Source organism: Sinocyclocheilus anshuiensis, unplaced genomic scaffold (assembly GCF_001515605.1).
Source record: "Sinocyclocheilus anshuiensis isolate Anshui unplaced genomic scaffold, SAMN03320099.WGS_v1.1 scaffold1841, whole genome shotgun sequence".
In the NCBI taxonomy this organism is placed as follows: domain Eukaryota; kingdom Metazoa; phylum Chordata; class Actinopteri; order Cypriniformes; family Cyprinidae; genus Sinocyclocheilus; species Sinocyclocheilus anshuiensis.
Window position 1 is genome coordinate 267,998 of NW_015539935.1, and position 12,821 is coordinate 280,818.

Sequence of the window (12,821 nt, forward strand, 5' to 3'; positions counted from 1 at the left end):
TATATACAGTATATGAAGAGTTCAGATGCAAAAGCCTCTAAGTGCCATTTGAAATTTTCTTCTGAAATTTGCATTTTCATCAGGCTCCTATGTGTAGGTTAATTTCACTTTAATGGCAATGAATAGGTTGTTTTCATTGCTATTAAAGTAAAATAACTGAACATAAACATAGGAGCTTGAGAAAAACGCTAATTTTAGATGAAAATTTCAGATGGCACTTGGAGGCTTTTGCATCTGAACTCTTCATATATATATATATTTATATTTATAAGGTACAGTAACTCACTGATACAATCAGTGCTTTTGAGAAAGGGCTAGCCACTGGATTTGCCAGTTTTCCAGGAGGCATCAGCTCTCAAGTTTTGTTTGAGGTAAGAAAAAAACAACTATATCCACAAACAAAAGAGTGCTGCAGGAATGAGTCTTAAAACCTGTAAATAAGTTTGTATTATTGCCATTATCCTGGAGTCAATGGATTTTATGAATGTTTTTGTTTTTTGTTAAATACCTGAAATAAGGGCATTGTCCATACTAATACGTTTTCGTTTGAAAGCACATCTCTTTCTCTACGTTTTGGCCTTCCACACTGAGACTGCATTTTTGTTGACAAAAACAAAGCTTTTTGACAACGATCTCCAAAGTAAATAGAAAACGTAGTTTTTGCATTGTGGCGTGGACTGTGAAAATGGTGGTATTAGAAAGCGATGAAGTCTCGGTTAGCCTAACAGTCTGAATACTTTCCGTACCCACTGTATATATATATATATATTATAAATATAAATATATTTATATTTATAAGGTACAGTAACTCACTGATACAATCAGTGCTTTTGAGAAAGGGCTAGCCACTGGATTTGCCAGTTTTCCAGGAGGCATCAGCTCTCAAGTTTTGTTTGAGGTAAGAAAAAAACAACTATATCCACAAACAAAAGAGTGCTGCAGGAATGAGTCTTAAAACCTGTAAATAAGTTTGTATTATTGCCATTATCCTGGAGTCAATGGATTTTATGAATGTTTTTGTTTTTTGTTAAATACCTGAAATAAGGGCATTGTCCATACTAATACGTTTTCGTTTGAAAGCACATCTCTTTCTCTACGTTTTGGCCTTCCACACTGAGACTGCATTTTTGTTGACAAAAACAAAGCTTTTTGACAACGATCTCCAAAGTAAATAGAAAACGTAGTTTTTGCATTGTGGCGTGGACTGTGAAAATGGTGGTATTAGAAAGCGATGATGCATGTTTCGTCATATAACGCATATTGTTCCGACAGATATCTATGTTTGTGCCAGTATTGTGCCTATTATGTGCTATTTACTTTCACACTGTTGCTAAAGTCCTGCAAAGATGACAGAAAATGTATTGCAATTGCTGTCCTGTGGCAAAACATGAGGGCAGTTGCATTTTAGAACAAACATATAATAAACGCATCAGTGAATGGTGAGATATTTTATTATACTACAGAGATTGGTGAGGAAATTAAATGTTATCCCGTCCAAACAGGAAAACTCATTTATTCAATAGTCCACTGTTATAGCCTCATTGTGTTTATACTTGCACTCTTGTAAACTTTTCTAATTCAAACTTGTAGATTTTAAATACAGAGTTCTGGCATGAAACTCTAGATGGCGCAGTCTGATAGGTCTAACTCAATCTGACCTAATGACATCATTATCACATGGCACAGCTGATTGGTTCTCTCCTGTATCGGTAGCCAATGAGCTCGTTGCTCAACATTCAAATATATGACTAGTGATTGCCGTAGCAGTTGCAGCTTGCTTCAGAAACCCTCCACCTTCCCCAGCTCCACCTGTATAGATCTGCTACAAGGTGATTCATGTAAGCTATATGGGGGTTATTTCATGTATGTTATACTTGCAGCAGCAATATTTCTTACATGCGCACAGCAGCATGTTGTGGATGTATTGGCAGTAGCAAGTCTCGGTACTTGCTCTGCCGCAGCAGCGTAGCAGATCTATTCTGCCAAGACCAAATACATTAACATTGTCATGTACATTACCATGCCAGTCCCTGTCATGACAGAAATATAGAATTAAAGAGTTGTCAGAACCATATGCAACAATGGTGTTGTTGTTCATAGCCTAACTTTAGCTATTTACTTCTGCCGATTATATTTATTATATTATCAAACCTCATAAATGTTGTGTTCATGTGTGAAGATTATCTTGACAATCAACACATGTAATCATAAACTTTTGTTGGTCAATTCTTTTCTGCAATAATCCAAATGCTAAAGGCTTTTGGTCGAACGAACCAAGGTGATGCTAACTTCCTTATAAAAATACGTCATCACTACAGCACTCTATTGTATATTGAGCTTTGTTTTCTGAGTTGTGTCTGTTAAATAACCAGTAATTACACTTATATATCAAGAGACATTTTAATTACAAAGTCTACACACATACTAATTTCTTCTGTTTTCTGATATTTCAAATTAACATGCCCCAAAATGATACATACTGTGCAAACACAACAAACTGCGATTGGTTTTTCTTTATGTCAGTCTGATTGCTCTTCCTGTTTAAGTGGACAGGGAAGAATAAATTGAAAAATTGACTTTATGCCGATAATCAATCTACATGTATATGTAAGCAGTACACTAAATTCGCACTGTTATTAGGTCTGCACGATAATGTTTAAACGATTAATCACAATTATTTCGTATCAACCATGATTATTGTCATTATATTTATTTATTTTTTAAATATATTTTATCACAATTATTGCACTTTCACATAAGCATAAATCAAGAGAACCGCATGCAACTTGCATGGTTTGCTCACAGATTTAGTTGCAGCAAAATGCACAAGAAAACAGACTGACTGTATTACACTTTTATTTGAGCAGAAAACTTACATTTTGCTAGGGTTTTACAGCTCAGCTCTGCAATGCAGAGAGAGTACACATGGTTGCCAGGTCGGAAGATTAAGTAAACCACAGTGCAGAAACTGTATCGATTTAAGCAAAAGGTTGTGATTGGGGAATTTAAACCTTTGACATCTGGCAACCTCCACTATAAAAGCTTGTGGAGGCTTGGTACCAACGCAAGATAACACAAATGCCAAATTAAATTCAGGATAAATAACCAGTGGCCAAAAATTGCTGATGATCAAGCGAAGCAGAAATCAATACAATTAATCTGAACAGAACCAACACTGAACTGACTTGAGCTAAATAATTACTCTATTCTTTTTTATGACTGCTTTACAGCATAATCTGAACTGTCTCCATTAGTCTTCGATTTTCCTGTTTACCTCTGTGAAGCTGCTTTGACATAATCTGTACTGTGAAGCGCTGTAATACAGGTGACGTGACTTGACTTGCATGTCTGAAAATGTGATATTCATAAATCAGGAAAAACAAAAACCCAAAAGAACTACTGTTCCACCAAAACTCTGAAATGTGAGTGATGGGAGACAAGTCGTCATGTTGAGGAACATTGACACGGATTACATCAATTATACTCTCCCAGTTCAGCATCTGGGAGAAACAATCAAGGTACATGATACTAAAGCACTAGACATTCAATAGAAACATCTGAGTCATTCACTTTTGTATTGAGTTTAGAAATTAATGTGAATCAATTTTACAGAAGAAGAAAAAATCTGAAAGAAGACAAGAATAGAAAACAAGAGCAAACAGTGGGACACTGTGTAATGACTATTGGCTAATGAGCTGAATGTGTTGAAAGCTACAGATGTTCTTCTGTCTGCATAAAAACTTTAACAACACGCATTTAAAAACACCAAATTAAAGGAGAAAAACACCTTGAAATGGAAAGGAAAAAAAGTATTTTTAATGACTGTAGCGAATAAATGATAACTGGCTGAAAGGCTAATGAACAGTGAAAAGACATAAAATCATGTTATTACGTTTAGACCTTATTATATTCAAATTTACAAAATGAACAAAGGCAAATAAGTTATAAACAAAAAAAGAACCCCTTGTGAAAAGAAGTACATTTTAGTATACTTTAAAAAGAGTACTCAAATAATATACTTTTGATTTAAAAGAATATACTTAAGTGTGAACTTAATGTAATGTTTTCAGAAACTTAAGACATTTTAATTGCAATTGAATGAAAATATATTATAGTTAGAATTTATAATAAGTGCAGTTATCTGAACTTTTTTTGACCAAATTAAGTAGGACTTGAGCACATGTTTGTAAGTCATTTTATAATTACTTTTAAAATATGATTAAAGTGTATTGCCTAACATACTGATAAGCATAAGGCAAACTAAAAATACTTTAATGCCATTTCTATTATGTCATGCATTTAAATATATTTGTACTGTAATTAACACTTGGTAATGATGAAGTTGCAATTTAGAACATTTAATATATATATATATATTAACTTTAAATGTAATATTGAATAGCACTCTACAGTATTTATTAATTTAGTAAGTACTTAAAAAACTTTAAAATAAGTGTACATCTTTAAAGCACAATAAAAGATTATTAAAACAAAGTGATTTAAAGTGCTCTTTAAAGTAAAAATTTTTATTTTAATTTACTGCAGAATGCACTTTTTAAAGTGGCCTTTTATTTCATTAATATTATGTTATATGAAATTAGTTTTTTTAAATATACATTTAAGATTCAAAGTACACATTCAGTACAATTAAGCACATTTATTTTTCACATAGAACATCATGTCACGAGTAAATGTATTTCCTATTTGCAAGTATGACATTTGGTCTAAAGTCCATTATAAATTAAACCACAAATAGCTGCTGTTTTTCACGGACTACAACCTTGCGGTACACACTACCGTAGCTGTCAGCTCTGATTGACTGGATGATTTGTGGCCAGTGTGCATGTGTCAGGCCTCCAGAGCTCCGGTAATGATCAGGTCTGCTGGACAGTCTGAGAACGCAGCTGTGGCCGTGATATTAACCTCAACCGGCTGAGCTCTCAACGCACAGATGATATAACGCCTGGCCAGCTGCAGAGATTCAAACATACAGACTAAAAACACTCACACTTCACTGCACATACACAACAACATCCATCAGGTTGCCATAACTCTCCAGAATAAGCTGGATGGAAAGTGGGAACCAGGATGAATACTGTCCATTCAGACCACAGGCATGTCTGGTATTCCTAAAATGCCTTCTCAAATACAGGTGCTGTCAGGAGTGGATCGGGGGAAAAGAAGATAAGCAAACAGAATGAGAGAAATGAAGGGATGGAGAGAAGGTTTGCAGGAGAAGGAAAGATGGAGTGGGGATGAAAGCAAAGGAGGGAAAGGCAAAAAAGTGAGGGTATACAAAAAAGATGGAAAAAATAACGTCCTGTTTTTCTTTTTCAAAAACATGGTCAGGGAACGGAGGTTCTTAACCTCTAGAAACCTCCTGGTCAAACTAAGTAATACATGAGCATTTTTTTTTCTTTTCTTTTAAAACCCTGTTTTTTTTTCTAGTAACGAGCATTAAATTAATATCAAAATTAAACAGATAACATTAATTAACAAATACAAACTGGCTGAATGCGTCTACTTAGATAAGCCAGTTATTTTTTGTCTTATAATTAAACGGTTAACAGGGTTGAATGGTTAGCTTGATGGATGAAGTCAACACTACCATATGTGTAGACATTTTTTCACTGCAATGGTGGAAATTTATGCAAAAACAGGGTTGCATTCAAAATGTGGGAGATGGCTGAATATATATATATATATATATATATATTATATATAATTTTCGGTAATTAAATGAGCTGCTAATTAAAAATAGCTTAATACTCAGCATTAGTTTAATAGATTATGTTATTGCATGACTGTTGGTTAAGCTAAGACAGTAAAGACCTGGCATGAGACAGACCAAAATCACCATTTAAAATGGGATACAGAGACATTGGAAATTGTTTGGATATTGCTGATATTGTTTAATTGTTTCTCTAACATACACTACTGTTTAAAGGTTTGGTGTCAGTTTTTTTTTTAAATAAATTAATATCAGCAGATGCATTTGTATTCAATAAGATGTATTTGATCAAAATTGATCAAAAGAGACAGTAAAGACATTTATGATGCTACAAAAGATTTCTATTTCAAAGAAATGCTATTCATTTGAACTTTCTATTCTTTAAAGAATCCTGAAAAAAAGTTTCACGGTTTCCACAGAAATATTAAGCAGCACTTTAATAAGCATATAAAATGAGTTTTGAAGAATCATGTGACACTGAAGACAGCTGAAAATTCAGCTTTGCCCTCACAGGAAAAAATTACATTTTAATTACATTTCATTTAAATTTCTGTTAAATCGCAATAATAGGCTATTTCACAATAGTACTGTTTTTACTTTTAGATCAAATAAATAAATGAAAACATTCAAAAATCTTACCAACCCCAACTTTTAACTGGTATAGTGTGTCTATCACAATAATAAACATTGCTTTTTTGCCTTTAATGCTTTAAAAATGTAATGGAACCTCAACTTTACTCCGTTAGTGGAAAGTGGCATGAGCTCAGTGGGTTTATACCTCTATATTGTTCTAGACTGCTGGGTTACAATGAAGAAAGGGAAAAAATGACGGTTAAACAGCATGTGAGGTCTACTGCATCTGGAGAACAGGTGAAAACACACACATACTGCCATAAAGACACATATACTGTATGAATATGAGAATGGTCCACCTAATAACCTGGTCTATGTACAGTTTCTTATCAACTTCCCACAGCATATAAATACAATCAAGTGATTTTAAGACCTTTCACAAAGGCATCTCTGAATTCCAAAGTCACTGGATTTTAAGAGTTCTCTTTAATGAACGTAAACTCAATTAAGTGATTTTACCGAGCGTTAAGACTAACCACTGATCAGTCTATTCAACTTGCAATTAATTTGCAAAACATCATAAACGTCATGTGAAGCACCATAAAGTTCTTGCCTGGCTGTACGTTTTAACGATCTTTAGAAAGTCATGGCATACTGTCTTTCAGTAACTTAAAACCTCATTCCTCGTTTTCCCATTTCTCCACACAGTATGTACCATTGTGTCGGTGCACACCTGGGGCTCATGTGGGCTCTTATTTGACAGTCCTCTGGGGAGCTCAGGTAACCCAATGGGTCATGAAGTGCACACCTGGTTATTTAGACCACTGATTTACAGCACATAACACACCTGAGCTCTCACATACAGTAAATCAGTTCAAATCTGAGAACTGATACAGTGACTTAAATCAGACAGATGGCCAAATCTGTACATATTATAAATCACATCAGTCATAAGCGCTGATGTTAGGTCAAAGACAAAAAGAGTGTCCACTTTAAAGATAATTTTTAAGAAACTTAATTTAGGAAATTGAAAGTAAAACCCCAAGTTCTTCGAAATGAACTCTTTGGATTCATGTTGATAATCTTTATTCCTTGTTTGGAAAAGCTTTAATGTAATGTCGATCATCAAGTAAAAAGTAACACCATATTTTCCTAATACCTCAAATATGTGTAAGTGTACAAATGTTAATCATTCATTTTAAAATGCTTCTTTTAATACATTTTCCAAAACAAAATGTATGTTTTACAAATATCATGAAATATTAATGAATAAATATAATTACATCACACCATATAAGTCACACAGGATGACAATTTACACATGCATTGTCAAATTACATACACATGATATGGCAGACATATAACAAGCAGTGAAGCATTTTTGCGGAAATATTCTAACATTTTATTTTTCTGAAAAATCATCATAAATGTATCAGCATTTAATAGATCATTATAAGTGAAACAATGAGTGTCAAAAAAAAAAAAAGATAACAGTTCACCATAAAATGTAAATATATATCATTTCGGTCATAATTTATTTACTGCGTTCAATTAAAAACATTCCAGTAACTGCCATCCAGTAAAGGCCCGTTCACACCAAGGACGATAACTATAAAGATAACAATAAAGATAACGATATGGATTCTGATTGGCTGTCAATTTTTTATCGTTCATCAGCTGGAGAAAAATCATTTTGAAAGTGATCGTTTCTCTTTGTCTTTATCGTTATAGTTATGGTGTGGACTCTGCTATTCTTTAATATTGAGAACGATTTTTAGAACTATATCTTTATCGTTATCTTTATAGTTACCGTCCTTGGTGTGAACGGGCCTTAAAGGGGTCATATGACGTTGCTAAAAATAACATTATTTTGTGTATTTGGTGTAATGCAATGTGTTTATGCGGTTAAGGTTAAAAAAACACATTATTTTCCACATACTGTACATTATTGTTTCTCCTCTATGCCCCGCCTTTCTGAAACGCGTCGATTTTTACAAAGCTCATCGTTCTGAAAAGCGAGGTGTACTCTGATTGGCCAGCTATCCAGCGCGTCGTCATTGGCCGAATACCTCAAGCGTGTGACGGAAATGTTACATCCCTTACCATACTGTGATGCAGTGTCCCGGCGCGACGAGACAAAACCAGTAAAACCCATTATAAACGAGGCATTTGTTGCATCCAGTGGGGACAAAATTACTGATTATAATGACTTATACTGTCTTTTTACGTGTTGCGTTGCATTGCGGCATGTAAACATAAAACCATGTCTTGTGATCGGAGAAATTATAAACAACAGGCGCTATTCTACACTGCTCAAAACTCGCGTTTGAATCAGTGGCAAATTCTTTAAATGAAAACGTGCTTACAGGCTGTGAGTCAGAAGCTCACAACATGGCGGCGGCGACAGCAACAATACTACAGCGAGAATAAAAGTTACGCCTTCTTTCTTTGCGTGAACATTTGGGCGGCGTTATGCAAATCTTCCCACATAGTCGCATCATATGACCCCTTTAAGTTTAAACATGTGCAAGAAGATCAGCACCAGCAGTCTTCCTTCATCTTCATTGCACTTCTCATTTTGTCTTTCTCAAAGGAACGATTAAATGTAAATTTAGATTTTTTTCTTATATACTTTAACATATAAAAGGTGCAACATTTTAATGAAAAAATGCACTTGGTGCAACAACACAGCTTGACATCATGCAGTTGATCAGCACCTTCAAAAAAAGACAAATCTGAGCCATGAGCCTCTCTCATTTTGAGCAGCGTTCCTCCGTCTGTGCTTCTGGAGGCCGGCCAAACCAGCTCCCTCTGGAAGGATAACCAGGCTCAAATTTACTGCTTACTTCGAAAAACTGAGCAGACTTTGGTGGAGTCTTTCGTGGACTTTTCTCTGTGCTATTCCAAAAAAGCAGTCACACAGTCCGTATCAAGACAAACTTTCATGAATCTTGCAGACTGTAAACTGTTTTCCGCATTCCAACATTTCTAAAAGGGGAAAGTATTATCTCCTAAAAAAGGAAACTTTGGGGTAGAAGATCTAAGAACATGCCAGGAAATAACATACAGAAGTTTTCTGTGGAGAGCAAACTAAAATAATGGATAGATCATTAGTTTTACTCTAGTCCCAAGTGTACACTTGATATTTGGTATTTATGATTTTTTTTTTACAACTAGGCCTAATGACTCCTGTAAAAAACATTGCTGGTTCTTTGAGTAATATGCAATGGGAATCGCCTGCAGGTATTTATGATTTTTTTTTTACAACTAGGCCTAATGACTCCTGTAAAAAACATTGCTGGTTCTTTGAGTAATATGCAATGGGAATCTCAAAAGAATATCAGAAACTTAAAAATATGGAGGACAAACTTAAAAATTCACATAAAAACCAACCTCAAAATATAAACCGTCAAACGCATGGCCCATCAAAGAAGCTTGTTTCTAAAAATACGCCTCAAACTCCAAACAAGCTTTGCTTTGGTAGATAAAAGTGAAGTGAGGAGGGAAAGAGAGAGGGTGAGGATGTGAGAGATAGGTAGAGGAAAAAAAAAAATCAGATCAAGCACTATGATATGATATGTCAGCTTAAACTCTGATCGGCCACATGAAAGCCTCACTATCTCGGGGTATCTTTACGTGGTCATGCCCTCCGTCTGCAGGGTGCTATCAGCTAAATAAGGTTCACCAAAACAAATCTGAAGGCAAAAAAGAGATTGCAAAACATCACAGAACCCAGAGGTCTACGGCCAACCAATTTTAGACTTACTCTGTGGTTCTACCATATGTTAAATATTTCCCAAAGTTCCTTCAAAGGCTGAAATTATGTGTGATCAGATTCTCACGTTGTGGATTTGACATGTTAAAATGCCTCCAGATGAATGATGCTCGAAAAAGAAAAGGCCTAAAACACAAAGCCAAAATTGACCATATTTACTTTCGTAAAGCAATTCATTCAAAGAACAAAAACAAAACTTGTGTTTTATAATCTTTTATCAAAATGTAACAACTTGCTTCTCCTCTAAAACAAATTTTCTTGACTGCTGACATCACCTAGGCCACAGGCTGTTTGATAATGCTTACCAATAGCCAGATAGCTATTTAGGCATTCCTTTCTGTTATGGAATGTCCATTTTTCAGAATCAAATCTACAAACCCTTCATTTTTTATTGAATATGCGGTTTTACTTAGAAAAACATAACATGTCATAACATAAGTGAAATGGTGTGCAAATCTTTCATATATTTTCACAGTGATGCTCATTAAGGATGTTGCTGGCAATCTGAAGGAGACATATTTTAATGAATCCTCTGTGCAGATGAGAGATTTCCAAATATAGCTTGAAATATATCATAATATGCATATGAACAGTCCTTAACAGCTGTTATACGTTGATGATGCATATTTTGCTATGCAGTGTGCATAAGATCATTAAGCTTTAAAAATAATAATAATAATAATAAAACTGTTTGCCCTTCAGGGTATTTTGGGTAATTTAAAATGTTTTTGTGTTATAGACCATGTGTTGTCCAACTCTCAAAAAACGTAATCATAAAAAACCTAATAATATTTATGAGCTAATAATTTAGGATAAATATATTCTAAGAATTTGTGCATATAATTTATAGAGATTACTTATTACTTACATATATATTTTTATGAACTTGAAACTTTCTGCACTAATTTTTAAAAGATTTTTCCATTTATTTGACATTGACGCTATAATTACACAATTACATAATTGAATTTTGCACAAAAAGTACACAAGCAAATAGCTAAATGCCCCATAACCCAGCTGTTCTCACACTTCCTCTGTTTATGGCTTTCGCTGCTAGTATTCCGCAACACAAGCTACTCCCACGGAGAGAGCACAGGAACATCTGCATCTTGTACATAAAACATCTGGCATGGATGTTTCTGCATTCTGGACAAAAGAAGCACATCCATCTATGGGATTTACGCGGGACTGGGTACTCTCAAGTCGACGCATTCCTCCAAAGTACTGCAGACAGCGGCCTAATCTGTCTGCGGTATGCAGGCTCTGCTATGTCAACACACTGGCATGCCATGGAGAGAAACACCTATGGAACCATTAATCATCTCAGGACAATATCCTCCCTGTTTTTATCAGATGATCTCTGACAAATACAGGCACAAAAAAACATTCACCTTCATCCGGACAGACTGACAGACGTTCCATTGCCTCATTATAGCAGGTACAAGCATAATTCATAAAACCATATGGCCTTAAAGAACAAATACTTGTACACCTACACAGCACTGACTGACAATGCTCCAGATTTAGAACTGCGAGTGGAACCCACATAAATCTGTGGACAGACATGTACAGGGAGCAAATTTACCCAGTGTTACATTTCTCTTTCGCAAAAAAGGTCTGTACACAGTAAATACAGATGTGTTTCCGAAAGCACACCCACAACTGATGAGAATACCACATGCCTCTGGCAGACACACTGCTCTTTTCAAATGCTAAATTGGTCTTCAATATGGATAAACAGCACTTGGACTGTTGGCACGTTTCTATAATGCTCTTTTGGCTTGTGCATTAATCTATCACGATACTGTCACTGAATAATGTTTGAAAAAGTGCAATTAGCAATTATTACAGCTTTAATTCTGGTAATCTCATTGCAGATATTAATATATTCACCATATAATTAACTTAAGAGTGAAGTAAATTGACTGTAATTAAAATGAGCTTAAATCAAAGAGGCCAGAATACTGGTGTAAACTCTGAATGGACCTCTCTTTAAGTTTATTAAGGGTTCTTTAGTAGTTTGCACTGTGGGGGGTTACTGTTACGTGTTATTCACACTTCCACACCACTGAGCCCACCATCTCTGCACAAAGTTTCCCCTCTCTCTATCTCTCTCTGTTTTTTTTCACTTGTCCCTCTTTTTCTGTATTCTTTTCACTGTAATGATTGCCTGTTGCAGGATTCACCACTAGAAATGTATAAACAGAGTTAGACAGACAGACAGACGGAAAGAGAGAGAGAGAGAGAGACAGACAGACAGGTAGAGAGACAGCCAGATAGACAGAAAGATAGAAAGACACATAGAGAAACAGACAGATAGAAAGAGAGATAGAAGACTGACAGAAAGACAGACAGATATATAGAAAGACAGAGAGACAGACAGACAGATAAAAAGACAGAGAGACAGACAGATAGATAGAAAGACAGATAGAGAAACAGACAGATAGAAAGAGAGAAAGAAAGACTGACAGAATAACAGACAGACGGATTGACAGATAGAAAGACAGAGAGACAGACCGATAAAAAGACATATAGAGACAGCCAGCCAAATAGATTCAAAGACAGACATATAGAAAGACAGATAGAGAGATCGGTAGATAGAAGGAGAGACAGACAGACAGACAGACATACAGATAGATAGATAAATAAATGCCATATATATATATATATATATATTAGTACTGTCAAACAATTAAATGTGATTAATTGCATCCAAAATAAAAGTTTTTGTTTACATAATAT

General features: G+C 34.9%; 1 protein-coding gene and 1 long non-coding RNA gene across 2 annotated transcripts in view; one reads left to right on the forward strand and one right to left on the reverse strand.

Moving 5' to 3' along the window:
- The window catches only part of LOC107686947 (uncharacterized), a 14,119-nt gene extending 13,459 nt beyond the window's left edge, over window positions 1-660 (forward strand). Inside the window, exon 3 of the long non-coding RNA XR_001634082.1 lies at window positions 649-660. This is a non-coding gene — a long non-coding RNA (uncharacterized LOC107686947). The remainder of the gene's footprint in view (window positions 1-648) is intronic.
- Window positions 1-12,821, reverse strand: part of LOC107686946 (syndecan-2-A) — a 31,920-nt gene that overhangs the window by 16,914 nt on the left and 2,185 nt on the right. The window lies entirely within an intron of this gene.